The sequence below is a fragment of the Motacilla alba genome, unplaced genomic scaffold, assembly GCF_015832195.1.
Source record: "Motacilla alba alba isolate MOTALB_02 unplaced genomic scaffold, Motacilla_alba_V1.0_pri HiC_scaffold_28, whole genome shotgun sequence".
NCBI lineage: Eukaryota > Metazoa > Chordata > Aves > Passeriformes > Motacillidae > Motacilla > Motacilla alba.
The window spans coordinates 751,747-759,791 of record NW_024037374.1 but is presented as its reverse complement, the minus strand read 5'-3'; positions in this window follow the sequence as shown (position 1 = coordinate 759,791).

Sequence of the window (8,045 nt, the reverse complement as noted above, 5' to 3'; positions counted from 1 at the left end):
AGGACTGCTGCCCCCAGGGAGGAAGGGGGGGGCTCTCGTGGCAGGGGAAGGGGTTCTGTTCCTCAACCTTCATTAGGAAGATTGGGAACAAATCAATGCACATATTGTAAAAAAGATGGACATTGGAAGCAGAAGTGTCCTGACCTAAAACCCAGGACTTCTCCAAACCCCCTGATGGCAACAGCTGGGTACTTGTGAAGGGAACCAGAGGCTTCATCTCCAGCAGAGCCTGTGGTAGCAGCCACAGTGGGAAAGGAAAAACTGGGAGTTTTGGTAGGCACAGGAGCTGTCTATTTTGTATTAAATACCCTGCAAGGGAAGTTAAGTGATGATTCCATCACAACTGTCAGTGCCACTGGGACTTGTGAAACACGCCCCTTTTTCAAGCCAGCTGTGCAACGCAAACTTCACAATGCCTGAGGTTTATGTCCAAAAAGGGTCCTGTAACTTTATTCGAATAAAGGGAGAGGCCATGACACGTTTACCCTGGGGTCTCTCCAATCTTTTGAGGACATAGCCTCCCTTTCAATACTATTTTCCCATCCACGTCTCCCTCTGTCTTTCCCCATTTGGCTGAGATACTTGAGAGGTACAGACTTCCTGAATCAGCTAATACATATTCCCTCCTGATATGCACCCCTCTTTTTCTTTGTACCTCTGTTCTTCTTTTCTAAGTCCAGGGATTTAACACGGCCTTGGATAAGCAGCAGTCTGTGTCAATTAGTAACATTTCCCTGAAATGTATGGTTCCTCCTGTTGCTTCTTTCACCTGCCAGTATCTGCTTTTATCTACAGGCAGACTCACAGTTTGTAGAGACACATTCCTCCCATTCATTTAACGAATAAATTCAAACTGGGAAAATTATGCATAACCCATCAATTTTTGTACTTGCTTAAGTCTACAAAACCTTTATTAGTGGGAAACTTACTGCGAAAATTGAATGCAGATATCAAGTTTTGGGAATGTTGCTTCATTCAACCAAGAAAGCACTGATGAGGGCTCCAGCTTTAGGCTTGCCAGATCCCACAAGGTCTTTTCAATTATTCCCTTGTGCCAAGGATGGCTCAGCTGTTTGTGAGCAGTCACAGCTACGGTGCTGTCAATTCAGGAAGCTCCTAAATTGGCTCTGGGACAAAGCATGACAGTCTGTGTACCACAGTTGGTACAGATGGCCCTGGAACAAAAGGGAGGCCACTGGCTGTCCCCAGCTGTCCCAGATTGCAAGGCAAGATGTATTCTATTTGCCATGTTAGAGGTGTGGCAGTTGTCTTCTGTTAATTGGGCAGTTTTTCTTTATCTCTTCCACAAACCAATCCTCCCTCCGGGGAGACACCTGCTGTTCATGGGCCACTGAGTGTCATGTATATAATCACATCATCCCACTGTGAGATGCACCGCCCAGAGGGAGGAGCCAAGCATTCCTACCTGGATATAATCTGAGATCCTGGAACAGCAACACAGCTTCTCCACTGGATTCCCAGAGGAACAGCAGCTGCCTCTTCCACTGGATCTTCAGAGGAAGACTACACCCTTTTCTACAGGATCCCTGCTCCAACAGAACCACCCCTGACACTCCAGGAGGACTGCAGCCACCATTCCAATTGGACTGCTACCGACACCCTGACCCACAGGGTGTCAGGTTGTGTTCTGACTCTGTCAGTGTTGTTTTGTTTTACTTCATTGTTTATTTTTTTATTTTCTTCCCTAATAAGGAACTGTTATTCCTGCTCCCATATTTTTGCCTGAGAGCTCCTTAATTTCAAATTTATAACAATTCAGAGGTAGGGGGTTTAAATTTTTCTATTTCAGGGGAGGCTCCTGCCTTCCTTAGCACTCCTGTCTTTCCAAACCAAGACACCTGCCAAATGCTCAGGTACCAAGTGGTACTAATGGACCCTCAGAACCACCTCTGTTGTTACTGTGGCTGTGTTTCTGCTGGCCTCCAAAGTACTCCAGAACGTGATTGCCTACAAACAATCAAAGCTGATTCCAGCCAGCCAGACTTCAAGGACAGCCTGCTAGAGGGCATTGATTGTAAGCCTAAAGAATTTACTACTGCTGTTACTAGACTTTTGCAAATAGGTGTTATCGACCTATTGGTGGACATACTCCACTCAGAAATATGGGATAAGTGCACCAAAGCTTTGGCAGAGGACACTATGTCTTCCGGTAGTGGGAAATGTCTCAAATCATGGGGTAAAGTTGTGCAGGCTCTGTGAACTGCTCTACAAGAGCAGGAAACTTGGAAGGCTGCTCAAGACTGCTTACTTGTCACTCCTAAACTCGGGGTTGGCGCAACAACGCAGACCTCAGAAGGCGACCTTTTGACTGGGGCCAGCGTCTCCCCAGAGCAAGACGATCACCCTTCGGCGCCTTGCCCGTCCAGCCCTACTCCCGAGTCACCATTGGCGGGACAGCAGAAATCTTTGTGGGATGATTTACTTGATGAGGTCAGAAATGTTGCTGTTGAATTAGAAATGGGGGAAGCCTGGGACAGACCCCCCCCCTATGCCCCTAAAAATGGTGCCGAGCAGCGGGCTGAAGGGTGGGGCACAGACACTGCGGGCAGACAAAAAGAGGAACCATCGAGTGTGGTGAGCGCGGGTGAGAGGAAACAACAGGAAGCTCGAGATAAGGGGGGTAGCAGGAGTGGTTTTGGAAGGGTGGAGGTTGTGAATAAAGGTGATAAGCCCAATCAGGACACACGCCGCAAAACATGCCTTTATACGGTTAGGCCTTCCAAGAGTAGGGGGCGGAGTGACCATAGGGGGAAGGATCGACCCACCCATCGTAAGAAAGAGCGGGGGAGGAGCTCCTCAAAAAGGCACTGGAGCCCGGAACTATCTAGTCAGTCGACTTCCACCTCTGAGTCAGACACTAACTGGGATGAGTGGTCGGACAGTCGATCCGCCACCGATTCAGATTCGGAACATGAGGATGTTAGCACAAATAAGACTAGAAGTGACAGCTCTCTTGCGCCAACAAAAAGGGAACAAACAAAGGGTACTCTGCTTACAGACTGGAAAAAGATACAAATCGCTTGTGCCAATTGGGTCCAGCCTACCACCTTAGCATTCCCAGTCCATGTCACAGACGGAGGGCAAAGGGCCTACACCCCTGTGAGTCCCAAAGACATTCAAGCGATCGTTAAAGCGATTGCAGATAAAGGGATTAACTCTGCTATGGTCTCTACCCTTGTAGACAGTGTCTTTGGAAATGATGATATGCTCCCATTTGACATAAAACAAACATGTAGGATGATTTTTGATGGGGCGGGAATGATTGTTTTCAAACAAGAGTGGGAGGATAATTGCACGAAGCAGCTCGCCCAGGTAGCCGGCACGGACCACCCATTGCAGGGCTCTAGCATACAGCGACTAATGGGTACCGACCCAACAATGACTACACCCCAATTGCAAGCCCAGCACTTACGGGCCCCGAAAGTCACGGCGACCACCCGCGCAGCCAGAGAAGCCATCCGCATAGCTTGCAGGGTAGTCGCCAAGCCAGCGCCGTGGTCCACCATACGGCAAGCCGAGAGTGAGGGCTTTACTCAGTTTGTGGACCGTCTCCAAGCAGCGATTGACTCCTCTGCCTTGCCTGCAGAAGCGAAGGGCCCAGTTGTGCTAGAATGTTTACGTCAGCAATGTAATTCGGCAACCAAAGAAATTTTACATTCGTTGCCAGCTGGGATGAGCCTCGCAACCATGATCAAACATGTCGCAAAAGAAGAACATCTAAACCCAATCCAGGCAGCTGTGTGCACTGCGATAGCCAACGCTATGGTATGTTTCAAATGCAGCCAACACACAAAAGTTGGGCCACCGGTAAGGTTTGGTCAGTGTTTGTTCGCGCCTTTCGTGACCATTGGGTGAACATCCAGATTATTAGACTCCCACAGATGATGCCCATTCCCCTCGGACCTATCCTTGCAGGAAACAGGGCCAAAGAGAGAACTATAGCTACTGCCAGACCCACGCGCAGATCGCATGCACCTAGCCCCACCCCTACACCACATGTCCCCGAAGTGCTTAAGTCAGCTTCTTATGACCCATTCTTTGACATGCTCAATGCTACCTTTTTGTCCCTGAACCAGTCAAATCCAGATCTCACCGAATCCTGCTGGTGTTTTTATGATCCCAAACCGCCTTTCTATGAAGGTGTTGCTTTAAATGTCCCCTTCAATTATTCAACGCAACAAAATCCACCCCAGTGTAGATGGGATGCTCCCCGACGAGGAATCACTCTGAGTCAGGTCACAGGCCGAGGAAAATGCTTGGGCAGTGTAAACGCAGCCAGACAAGAAAGTATCCTTTGTGATTAAATCACACAGCCGGGATGTGGGTGTGCCGTCAATCCGGAGTCAGCCCTTGCGTATATCTTGATCATTTCAATCCCTCTGTTGATTTCTGTGTCCAGGTTCTTATCGTTCCCAGGGTTTTATATCACCGGGAAGAAGAAATGCATCTCCTCTCTGACAAATCTCACCAGCTTCGAAAAAGGGAGGTGATTACTAGCATCACCTTTGCGATGCTCCTTGGGTTGGGAGCCCTTGGCATGGGTACAGGCGTTTTGGCCCTTGTGACCCAGCGGCAAGGACTCTCCCAGCTGCAAGCAACCATCGATGAGGATTTGCAGAAAATAGAGGAATCTATCTCCCTTTGGGAAAAGTCCCTTTCCTCCCTTTCGGAGGCTGCCCTGCAGAATAGGCAAGGTCTAGACCTCCTGTTCATGCAGCAGGGAGGTCTGTGTGTTGCTCTGAGAGAAGAGTGCTGCTTCTATGCAGATCACACAGAAGTTGTGCGAGACTCGATGGCAGAACTGAGGGAAAGGCTAGCCTCGAGAAAAAGGGAAAGAGAGAGCCAGCAGGGATGGTTCGAGTCATGGTTCAATCAATCTCCGTGGCTTACCACCCTCATTTCTACTCTTATAGGCCCTTGTGTTATGTTGCTTTTGACAGTAATATTTGGACCCCGTATCCTGAATAAGATAGTTTTGTTTGTTAGGAATTGCTTGAACTCAGTTAACATTATGCTAGTTGAACGCCGACAGTTGCTTTAGGTAGAACATGTTAAACATTTTTAACAGTTAACAATTATACTAACAAGTTTAATAGCTTTAACTTTGATTGTCTAATAACCTGCTGTTTGATAACGCTGAATTAACAGTGATTGTTCTATTAATGTTACCGCATTTTGTTAAGCATGGAGAGGGGGGGTAGTGTGGGAAGGTAGGGACAGGCGGTCGGAAGACCACGCGCTGTATGGAAAGATAGGACCTCTTCTCTCCACACTTGTTGTGCAAGCAGATGGAAGTGATGTAACCCCAAGTTATTTAAGGCTGTGAAATACGGAAATAAACGCCATTTTGCCGTCCACCAAATTGGTGTCTGTGAGTGATTGGCCTGAGCAGCCTGAGGTGGCTGCCATGCTGTTCCTGAACCAGGTTGCCCAGCCTCAGCAGAGGCAACACCCTTCTGGACAAGTACTAGTTCTGAAAAAATGATGAGAGAAATAGTAGAGAGCACCAATCTATACACTGGGGTGCAGAAAAATACTTAAGACACTTAAGAAAGACATCAAGTGTCTCCAAGATGACCAGAAAGACCTCTAAAGTGTCACCAAGGGATTGATCACAAGATTCTTAGAAAACTTAAAAATCAAAGCAGCCAAAATGTTCATTGTAACTAATTGTTGGAAATGTTCTCAACTAATGTTGAGAGGAATGGGAATCCCTTGGAGGGCCCACCCTGTGGGGTGGCAGAACTCTGTCCATGGGCTCTGAGTCGTAATGGAGTCAGTGAAGGGACAGTTAAAGAAAACTGTGCTGTGGAACACAGGAATACAATGATCAGTTTGACGTGATTGTCCTGGTTTAGGGCAAGTTTGGGAGAAAACCTGCAAAAGGGGGTCCCTCCAGAAAGCAAACCCACACAGCCCCTCCCCCCAACCGGTTTGGGAAGGATTCCTTGGAGCGAAGCGGAAAGAACCTATTTATTTAGCAGGCAAATCAGTCCCCAGCACACAGAATGAACAATACTGGATGACAACACTCTTTCACCGCTCTGAAAAGGATGACAAATTCAGAAGGTCTCTCCTGGGAGTGGTCTCTCTGTTGTCGGTCCCTCTGGCACTGGGCATGGCTGCCGCAGCCACAAGGTGCAAACTCTCGGTTTTTCCCAGGTCCCAGTCCAGAGCAGGTTCGAGTAGGGAAAGGAAAAAACAGTCCAGGGAAAAAATTCGGACTGCTTCACTAAACTAACTAATGAGCAGATGCAAAAAGCAAGAGCAAAGCAGAAGCCAGAGCAAGAGCAAAGCAAAAAGCCCAGCAAAAACCAAAAGCCGCACTATGTGCTGCCCTGTCTCTGTGTCCCGCCAGCCGTGGGGGAGCAGGCTGATAACAAAACCAAAACAAAACTCTGCTCTTCAGAACCGGTCTTGAAGGCACAGAACATAATATCCAGCATAAACAGATGTCACGAGCCATCCTTACAAACAGAGATCGTGATGGTTCATTACTTGATCTCAGGGTACAAAACACCAACACGGCAAGGGGGTTTGCAGTAACAATCAAAACCAGTGTACTTTATTGAATAATCACAGCAAAATGCATTGGAGGGGATTGGGGAAAAGAGAGAAAGCCTATGGAAAGGAAAGAGTTGAGAGAAAGGGAGGTAATAGCTACCAACATAGAGGTGACGAAGTTCTTCGAGGTCCAGTCGAGGTCCAGTCGAGGTCCAGTCAAGGAGTCGCTTTCACGCTGGGGAGATCTCGATTAAGCTAGCTAACTTGGGGGTTTTTATTAGAATTTTCTATTGAGAATTGTGAAGGAGGGGAGAGGGGTAACACAATAGTCATCTGGTCAGCAGTGGGCGAGAGCTATTGTCTTCTTGGTCCAGTGGTCACACCTGCAGGCAAACATCTCAGTTTGATCAGCTGTTCTCCCCCACACACACTGCCCTCCCCCCTCAGGTTACAGGTTTCAGTCCTTGGGGAGAAAAGGAGTCTTTTCCATATAGGGGTTTCATGTCTCAGTCTTGGAGGGAATGGCTTCTCCCATCTCAGTCCATCTGCCACGGTGGTTGTACAGTGGATGAAGGGTCTTCTGTGGAGACCACCAAAAGGTGGTTCAGAAAGGAGTCCAGCCAGGTTAGGAGGTGGAGAAATCCCAGGGCCATTTTAGCAAAGCAATGCAGGCAAAGAAGGGCAAAGTGCCCCTTCTCCTTTCACTGGGTTCAGTGTTCCATGGGGTGGACAAACACACCTGCGAGCAAGAACTCGAGTTCCAGTCCTGGGGCCCCGGCAAGCCCCCACCAAACCAGGATGTCAAACAGGATGTTTGGTTGTCTAAAAACCATGAGGCAGATGAGAGCATTTTCAGACAGAGCATCACAGGACCCAGTGACTCATGATTTTTTTCATCAGCGGGTTTCTGGAGAGTCTCCTTTTTCAGGCCTCATACATAGGGAGCATACCTCGTAAAACAGAGACAGTATGACGGGGGGGGGGGAAGAGAGAGAGAAAACGGGGGAAAAGGAAAAATAGAGAGAGAGAGAAAAAGAAAGGAAACAATTGTACAAACATAATTAATATTAATTCAAACAATATTGTTTCTTAAATGATCAAAACAAATCATAAACAATTAAAAGCAAAAGCAAGGAACAGAATCATAAACAAATAATAATTTAAAAATAATCTTTTAAAGTGATTTTTCAAAATAATTCACTAAAAATAAAAAATAATTCTCACAAAATTATTAAAGAAAAACTAATGATTGTTCCAAAACACATGTTCTAGTTTTATACCTATTTTGTGTCAATAGCCTTAGGAATGTCTACAGTATAGAAAGCATCAGCCAAGTTGTGTGCATTGATTATAGATGTCAGTCTGCTTAACCGTTTCATCATTCTCCAATTCATTACAAATAAGATTGTTGATAGAACAAAACCAATCAAGACTAGAATGAAAAGAACAACAATGGGATGACACATGGTATTCAGGACGCTTGTGGCAGTTGGTGACCACCCAAAAAGAGTATCCCACCA